Source organism: Pongo abelii, chromosome 21 (genome assembly GCF_028885655.2).
Source record: "Pongo abelii isolate AG06213 chromosome 21, NHGRI_mPonAbe1-v2.0_pri, whole genome shotgun sequence".
NCBI lineage: Eukaryota > Metazoa > Chordata > Mammalia > Primates > Hominidae > Pongo > Pongo abelii.
The window spans coordinates 42564883-42573961 of NC_072006.2; positions in this window are offsets into that span (position 1 = coordinate 42564883).

The following is a 9079-nucleotide window of genomic DNA, read 5'->3' on the forward strand; positions in this document are numbered from 1 at the left end:
AACCTTGGCAACATAGTGAGACCTTGTCTCAAAAAAAAAAAAAAAGCACTGCATAAGATTCCATTGGATGACTATTTCCTAGTTTGTTCAACTATCCCCCATTGATAGACGTCCAGTGCTTCACCACTATAAACATATGAATTGAAACATAAACACTTAGTCCACAGAATATTTATAATTTGCATAGTAGAGTGCAAAGTGGTACAACCATTGGAGGACTGTTAGGCAGGATGTATCTGCTAAAGTTGAACATGCATGATGATTAGCCCCATGACCCAGGAAGTCCACTTTTCATTATGTACTCAACAGAAATGCCTACATCTATTCAACAAAAGATGCATACAGGTATGTTCATAAAGCAGTTTTCATAATAGCCCCCAAGTGGAAATAAACCAAACATTCAGCAACAGTAGATGGATAAATGGTGGCACGTTCACACAATGGAATATTAAACAGCAATGAGCATGAATGAACTACAACCACACGTCACCACATGGGTGACTCCTGCAAACAGGATGCTAAGTGAAAGATGCCTGGCATAATTTCATTGATACAAAATTCAAAAGAAGGCAAACCTAACTTACAGAAGCAAAAGTTAGACAAGTGGTCAGACTTCAAGGTGGGGTGGGGGATAGTAACTAGAAAAGGATGTGAGGAAGCTTCTGGGGTTTTGGTGATGTTCTGCTTCTTGATCCACATACTGGTTACATTGGTGAGCTCACTTTGAGAACATCTGTCTCTCCATATACTTGTCTGTGTATATGTTATACTTCAAAATAAAAGTATCTATCTGAAGGATATGTCTGTATTTATGAGACTCCTTATAGTGTCTTTGCTCACAATAAACAAAGCACCATTTTTCAGATTTTTTTCATCCATATATATCAAGATTTACATTGTGTACAGCTGCTTATTATGGCATTGCTTGTAATAGCAAAATAATAACCAAACAAAAATGAAAGAAACCTTTATGGTCCTTAATAGGATACTGGTAGTTATATTACGGTATACAGCCATGCAAAGGAATACTATGCAGCCACTAAAAAGAATGAAAGAATGAGGCCCATCTATGTGTGCAGACGTAGAAGAATGTGAAGAATTATTAGGTGGAAATAGTAGACTGCAGAAGAGTAGGTACAGCATTATCTTCTTTACTTTCATGCATGCATGCTTATATGTGTATAGGAAATTGCTAAGAGGTTACCTAAGATACTGAAAGAGAAGTTACCTCTGGAGAATGGAAATGAAGCATTGGTAAGGCTGGAAAATTTTTACTTTCCTTCTTGTACCATTGTACATTATTTGCATATTTTTAAGCAAGCAAATACTACTCCTTAAAAGTAAATTATCTGGGCCGGGCGCAGTGGCTCACGCCTGTAATCCCAGCACTTTGGGAGGCAGAGGCGGGCAGATCACGAGGTCAGGAGATCAAGACCATCCTGGCTTACACAGTGAAACCCCGTCTCTACTAAAAATACAAAAAATTAGCTGGGCATGGTGGCGGGCACCTGCAGTCCCAGCTACTTGGGAGGCCGAGGTAGGAGAATGGCCTGAACCCGGGAGGCAGAGCTTGCAGTGAGCCAAGATTGTGCCACTGCACTCCAGCCTGGGTGACAGAGCGAGACTCCATCTCAAAAAAAAAAAAAAAAAAAGTAAATTATCTGGCCAAACGCAGTGGCTCACACCTAGCATTTTGGGAGGCCAAGATGGGAGGATTGCTTGAGGCCAGGAGTTTGAGACCATCCTGGGTGGCATAGGCGGACCCTGTCTCTACAAAAAAAAATAAATAAATAAAAATAAAATTAAATAAAATTTAAAAATGAATTTTTAAATGTATTAATTTCCTATTGCTGCTGTAACAAATTAGCCACAAACTGAGTAACTTTAAACAACATGAACTTACTATCTTTTAGTTTTGGAGGTCAAGAGGGCTGCATTCCTTCAGGAAGCTCTGGGGGAGAATCTGTTCCCTTCTTTGTTCACCTGCTAGAGGCTGTTTACATCCGCTGGCCTGCGGCCACTTCCCCCATCTTCAAAATCAGCAGCAGAGCATCTTCTCTCCTCTCTGACCTCTACTTCTGGCCTTATATCTTCTTTAACTCTGATCCTTCTGCTTTTCTCTCATAAGGATCCTTGTGATTGCACTGAGCCCACCCAAATAATGCACGATAATCTCCCCATCTCAAAATCCTTAATCACACCTGCAAAGTCCGTTCACCATGTGAGGTAACATACTCATAGGTTCGGGGAATTAGGACTTGGACATCTTTGGTTAGCCCATTGTTCAACTACCACAAATGTATATCAAAGCAATTTAGGCACACATTTTAAAAAATCAAATGTGCAAAATGGCTTATCATAAGAAGCAGTGGTCTCAGAGGTACCACTTTTAATTCCTTAAATGTTTCTTGTTTTAGTTCCTTTGATGGATAACTCAAGATCTCAAATAATGTTCCTACGTCATTTTTTTAATTTACCAATTTTCTAAAAATTTGCTGAGTACATGAGGACTTAGCTTGTCACCCCGTTTTCCTTTCCTCTCTCAAAATACTATGTAACATAATATTTGTTGTTTCTCTATTGGTATGTTTGTAATTTTAGATAATACTTTCACACATATTTTGTGCTCTATCAACTATACCTATGTGACTTTCCTTTACTCACTGTGTGACCTTGGTGGGTCTCTCTGAGCCCAAGTTTCCACATCTAAAAGTCACAAATGTGCAGTAGTCTCACTAGCTGGCTGTCCACTGAACCATTTCTCTTTCCACCTGGACACATGGTTGAACTACATTTCCCAGCACCCCTTGCAATTAATTGTGGCCCATGTGACTGAGTTCTGACAAATCCATAAACACCACCTGTATGATCCCCCGCTACATCTCTCTCTCTCTCTCTCTCTCTCTCTCTCTCTCAATCTCTCTCAATCTCTCTCTCTCTCTCGTCCCCCCTCAGCCAGCTGGATGTCGATATGTTGACACCCAAGGTGACTTGGGATAAATGTGTTGAAGATGGCAGAGCCTCCAGCAGCAGTCTAGGTCCCTGAATGATTGTATGGAGCAGAGCTTCTCCCATCCCCAACTCTGGCATGTGGGCTTTGCAAGAGCAGAAATAAACTTGTCACAGTCACTGAGATTTGAGGATTTAAACATTAAACAGGAGCTAGTGTTGGTTTTAATTGGTACAGAAAGTATAGCAACCCATGAGACTACTGAATTACTTAAATGTATGTAAGTATATTAAGGTTTGTAAGTTGCTTAATCTGCAGTAAATGCTCAACAAATGGAAACTCTTATTATTAGTAACACACTCCTTGGACATCAGGGTTCTCCCCTGCTTCCCCTCCCAGAGACTTTCTAGTTTGCCCTGTTCAGCTGTTCAGTTAACTCTTCCTTTCCCTCAGCAAGAAAATATGTGCCTATCTAACACCATAAATAATCAAATAATCTCTCCTTGTTCAGAACTCAGCTCCACAATTCAATTGGCAACCGATCATGTGGTATTTTCAACTGCTATTTAAATATTTTGCTATCTAATTTCTCTTAGTTTTATGTCTAACCTCCCTAAGTAGATTATAATTTCCTTGAGGCAGGAAACAGATATTACATGTCTTTGTATCACCCACGGCTCAATTCAGTACTGAGTCGGGCACTTAATGTGTATCTGGTGATTTGATTTGAAGTCTCTTGTCACTTAACCTAGTGCTCCAATCTTTTCCCAAGTTATGCGCTGCCCTAGGCTTTTATCATATAGCTCCTTCAATTTATAGCCAGCTGTTAATTATCTCCAGATCCTTGCTGCTGCGCTTCTGTGCATGCTCAGCTGTCCCCACCTTTCACTTTAATTTCTCCTGTTCAGATCCCAGAGCCGCCCGCAAAAGATATCTCACCCTGTTCTCACTGATGATGGTTCTAAGCTGTCCACTGGGGCTTTGAAAGGTACTTGGGAGGTAAATGATCCATGAAATGTTAACCCAGGAGGGCGGAAACCCAGGGCAGCAGGAAGTAAGAGAGGACCTTGAGGGTCTCCATTTTGTAGGGCGCTCAAGGGCCAAAGGGAAGGGAGGCCCTGGCAGGTTGAGGTGACCTTTACTGTAGTTAACACTTTGGTGAGTTTCCTTAACAACTTCCCATATCTGAAGAGCCTGGACATGGTTGAGGTCTTGCAGAGAACGAGTAGAGAATGGGGTGGTTTCAACTGAAATAGTCCCGGTCAATCTAACAGTCCAATATTTGTAGTTACTTCTCACTATGGATTCAGTTGTGGAACCCCCAAAAAAGATATGCTGGCCAGGCGGGGTGGCTCATACCTGTAATCCCAGCACTTTGGGAGGCCAAGGCAAGTGGATCGCTTGAGGTCAGAAGTTTGAGACCAGCCTAGTCAACATGGTGAAACCCCGTCTTTTCTAAAAATATAAAAATTAGCCAGGCGTGGTGGCGGGCATGTGTAGTCCCAGCTACTCAAGAGGCTGAGGCATGAGAATCGCTTAAACCTGGGAGGCGGAGGTTGCAGTGAGCCGAGATCACACCACTGCACTCCAGCCTGGGCGACAGAGCAAGACTCCATCCCAATAAATAAATAAACAATCAAAAAAGATATGCTGAAGCTTTAACCTCCAGGACCTCAAAATGTGATTTTATTTGGAATAGGCTCTTGATAGAGGTAATCAAATTAAAATGAAATCATCAGGATGGGCTCTAATCCAATATGACTTGTGTCCTTATAAAAAGGGAAAATTTGGACACAGCTGCAGCTACACGCAGAGGGGAGGTGGTGTGAAGACAGCTATGTGATGCTGGAGGCAGAGATTGGACTGATGCAGCTGCCATTCCAGGGACGCATGAGGCTGCTGGAAGCTAGGAAGATGCAAGGAAGGATTCCACCCAGAGTCTCAAGGGGAGCATGGCCTGTGGGCACCTTGACTTCTGACTTCTAGCCTTCAGGACTGGGAGACAATCCATTTTTGTTGTTTTAAGTAACCCAGTTTGTGGGGACAGGGGGGTGGTTAAGAAAGGGTCTCACTCTGTCGTCTAGCAGGCTGGAGCGTAGTGGTGCAATCATGGCTCACTGCAGCCTCAACCTCCTGGATTGAAGTAATCCTCCAATCTCAGCCTCCTGAGTAGCTGGGACAACAGGCATGTGCCACCACACCCAGCTAATTTTTTAGTGTTTTGTAGAGATAGCATCTTCCTATGTTGCCCAGGCTAGTCTCGAACTCCTGAGCTCAAGCTATCCTCCTACTTCAGCCTCCCAAAGTGCTGGGATTACAGGCATGAGCTACTGTGCCTAGTCTAGTTTGTGGTATTTTTTATGGCAGCCCAAGAAAATGAATATACTTACTTTCTCTTATCCATGCTTCCTTTCCCATATCCATAAAGGGGCACCTAATATCAACCTCTCAAGAGTGGGAGGGTTTTTAGTTGAAATAAAGATTTAAGTTGGCCATGCAAAAGTCAGCTTCTCACTGAGTTTCCAAAATAACTGCAGCTGTTCCAAGTATTCTTTTGAGAGGAAAACCTTTAGAAGTGTTCCCTGGGAGATGGGCTCCCAAGTTGCCAAGCCGTTTTCTGGAGGGAATGTTCCAGACTCAGCTCCCTTGGGACTTTCCCTGCCATCTGTATGAGTCTCAGATGTGCTGAAGCAGAGACTCAGATGGTAGTGGCTGCTGATGTTTGGTGTCCAATGGTCTGGATAAATTCTTTTTGTTTCCATTAGAACATTCAGTTTCCCCAATCTATGTGCTCTTGGGAGGTGGGGAGAGAAAATCCACTCATTCCACAAATATTTATTGAGCCAGAACTGTATGCCAAGTGCTGTCATTGTGCTTGGGATTTATCAGTAAACAAAACAGATCCAAAAAATTCCCACCTTTATAAACATTACATTCTAGTGTGGGAAGAGACAGGCAATAATAAATGAGAACAAAAGTTAATTAGATAGTAGGTTAAGAGATGATAATGGTTATGGGAGAAAATAGAACAGAGTTATAATCCAATCTTTATCCATTTTGTTGCTCAAATTGTCCCAGCTTTAGTCATTAGAAATGACTTCAGGATGGCCCCTACCTCCTTTGGCTATGTCCCTGTATTAGCCTGTTTTCATACTGCTATAAAGAACTGCCCAAGACTGGGTAATTTATAAAGGAAAGACGTTTAATTGACTCACAGTTTGGCATGGCTGGGGAAGCCTCAGAAAACTTACAATTATGGTAGAAGGCAAAGAGGAAGCAAGGCACCTCTTCACAAGGCGGCAGGAAGGAGAAGTGCTGAGCAAAGGGGGAAGAGACCCTTATAAAACCATCAGATCTTGTGAGAACCCACTCACTATCATGAGAACTCACTCACTATCATGAGAACTCACTCACTATCATGAGAACAGCATGGGGGAAACTGCTCCCATGATTCAATTACCTCCACCTGGTCTTTCCCTTGACATATGGGGATTATGGGGATTACAATTCAAGATGAGATTTGAGTGGGAACACAAAGCCTAACCATATCAGGCCCCATCATTTTCTGAGCACTTCCTCCCTCTAGCACAACAATACGTGTGCCAGGTTCATCTTTTACTTCCCCTGCTCAAGATTTGCGATCTCCAAGGAGCTCTAGTTCCTTTTATTGAAAAATGGGATTTGGAAACCAAGATCTGGGTGCTAAATGTCTAGATGTGCTCACTGCTACTGGGATGCCATTGCCTCTAGGCCTTCTGAGAGGACAGAACTAGAAACTTTACATAGGACCATTACTAACAAGCATACACATACAGCCATATTTATTTCTATATTTATGCACCTGTATAAGTGCTCAAAACCATGGGTTCATACTGATATTTCTGATTCTCATCCAACATCACACAGGATTCATTCTAGGTCTTTCCTTATTTCTAACTTTTTTTCCAACAGTGAGAACCCTGGCTCTAATTATCCACAATCTGCTTTCCTTTTTGTTCAATCCAAATAGAAACATATTGACTAAACAGAGCACAATATTTGTATGCAATTCTTTTTACCTTTAACCTTACAATATAGAGTCAAAATGCTGTCTTCCAAAATTGCTTAGTTCTTTTATTCCCCACATCCTTCAGTGAGATTCTCTCATTCATTTGTAACACAGGTTCATTTGCTATAGCTTATATGCCATTTGGGGTTTCTTCCACATATCCTGGTTGGTTTTGATGATTTATTTGTTTACTGGGCATGTGAAACATTACTATGGTTCTGACAGTCAAGGCTATAAAAAAAGGTGTATTCGCCAGCATTTGGCATTACATTTTTTTAAATTTTAGCCATCCTAATAGGAGAATAATGGTATCTCATTGTAGCTTTAATCTACATTATCCCAAGAGCTAATGATGTTAGCATCTTTGGTGAGTTATCTAATCAAGTCTTTTACAGATTTTCTCATTGGATTATTTATTATCTTAATGTTGAGTCTAAAGACGTCATGTGTGTATGTGTACATCTATATATATATATTCTAGATACAAGTCTTTTGTCAGATGCATAAATTGGCACATGTTTTCTCCCAGTTTATGGCCTGCCATTTCATTCTCTTAACAAGGCTGTTCACAGATTACAAGTTTTAAATTTTGATGAAGTCCAGCTTATTAATGATTTTTCTTTCATGGCTTGTGCTTTTGGCGTAATATCTAAGAAATCTTTACCAAGACCTAGGTTTTCTTTTGTGTTTTCTTCTAAGTTTTATAGTTTTGCATTTTATATTTAGATCTATGATTCATTTTGAGTTAATTTTTGCATACAGTGTACAGCTTGAGTGAAGGTTTATTTTTTGGCCTGTGGATGTCCAATTGTGTCACCAATATTTTTGGGGAGCACTATTCTTTCTCCATGGAGTTGCTTTTGAAACTTTTTCAAGAATCAGTTGCCCATACTTGCCTGGATCTATTTCTGGACTCTCTACTCTGTTCCTTGGGTCTGTGAGTCCGTTCCTCCAATACCACTGTCTTCATTGCTGTTGTTATTACACAGTAAGTCTTAAAATCAGGTAGTGTGATTTCTCCAACTTTATTCTTCATTTCCAAAATTCTTTTAACATTTCTGGCTCTTTTCCCTTTAAGAGTACACTTTAGAATCAGCTCATCTATATTTACAAAAATTCCTGCTGGAACTTTGATAGGAATTATATTAGACATATAAATAAATTTGGAGAGGACTGTCATCTTTGCTGTGTTGAGTCATCCAATCTGTGAATGCGGGTTGTCTCTCCTTTTATCTGGGTCTTTGATTTCATAGCACTTCATAGTTTTCAGCACACAGATGCTGTACGTGTTTTGTTAAATTTATACCTAAGTACTGCATCTTTTGGAGCTATTATAAATGGCACTGCATTATTAATTTCAGTTTGCAATTGTTCATTGCTAATTTACAGAAATATGACTGATTTTTCCGTGTCAACCTCTCACTGTCTGACTATAATTTGTTATTCTCTTACTATACTACTGGATTCCATTTATTAATCTTTTATAGAAAAGTTTTGTTTCAATATTCATAGATGAAATTAGCCTGTGAATTTCCTTCTGCTATCTTGTCAGGTTTGGATATTTGTAGCTTCATAAAAATAACTAGGAAGTTTATTTTGTTTCTCTCTATGCTCTGGAACTTTGATGAGCTTTGGAATTACCTTACTGAAAGAAACTGTGAAGTCCTCTTGGATGGCTTCCTCAACTAATTCCATAGTTATCAATCTGTTCAGGTTTTCCATTTCTTCTTGAGTCAGTTTTGGTAATTTGTATTATTTAAGCTTACTTCGGTTTTAAATCAAGTTACATTTCAAAGGGACTAATATTGAATTGTGTTAAATATGTTTTTATAATTTTTTTCTCCCTTTTATCTTTATACTGTATAATATCATGCAACAGTTAAAAAGAAAAAGTGAATCTATATATGCTGACACAGAAAGATCCACAGGACATAATTTTTAAAAGCACATTTCAGAAAAACAGAGAATCAATTTTTTAACAGAAAATCTTATTTTGAAATTAGAACTCTGATTTCCATATACAAAATTGATGTAAAGGGGTCTGAAAAGATACCCATGGATAACTACTTGATAGCAGTATC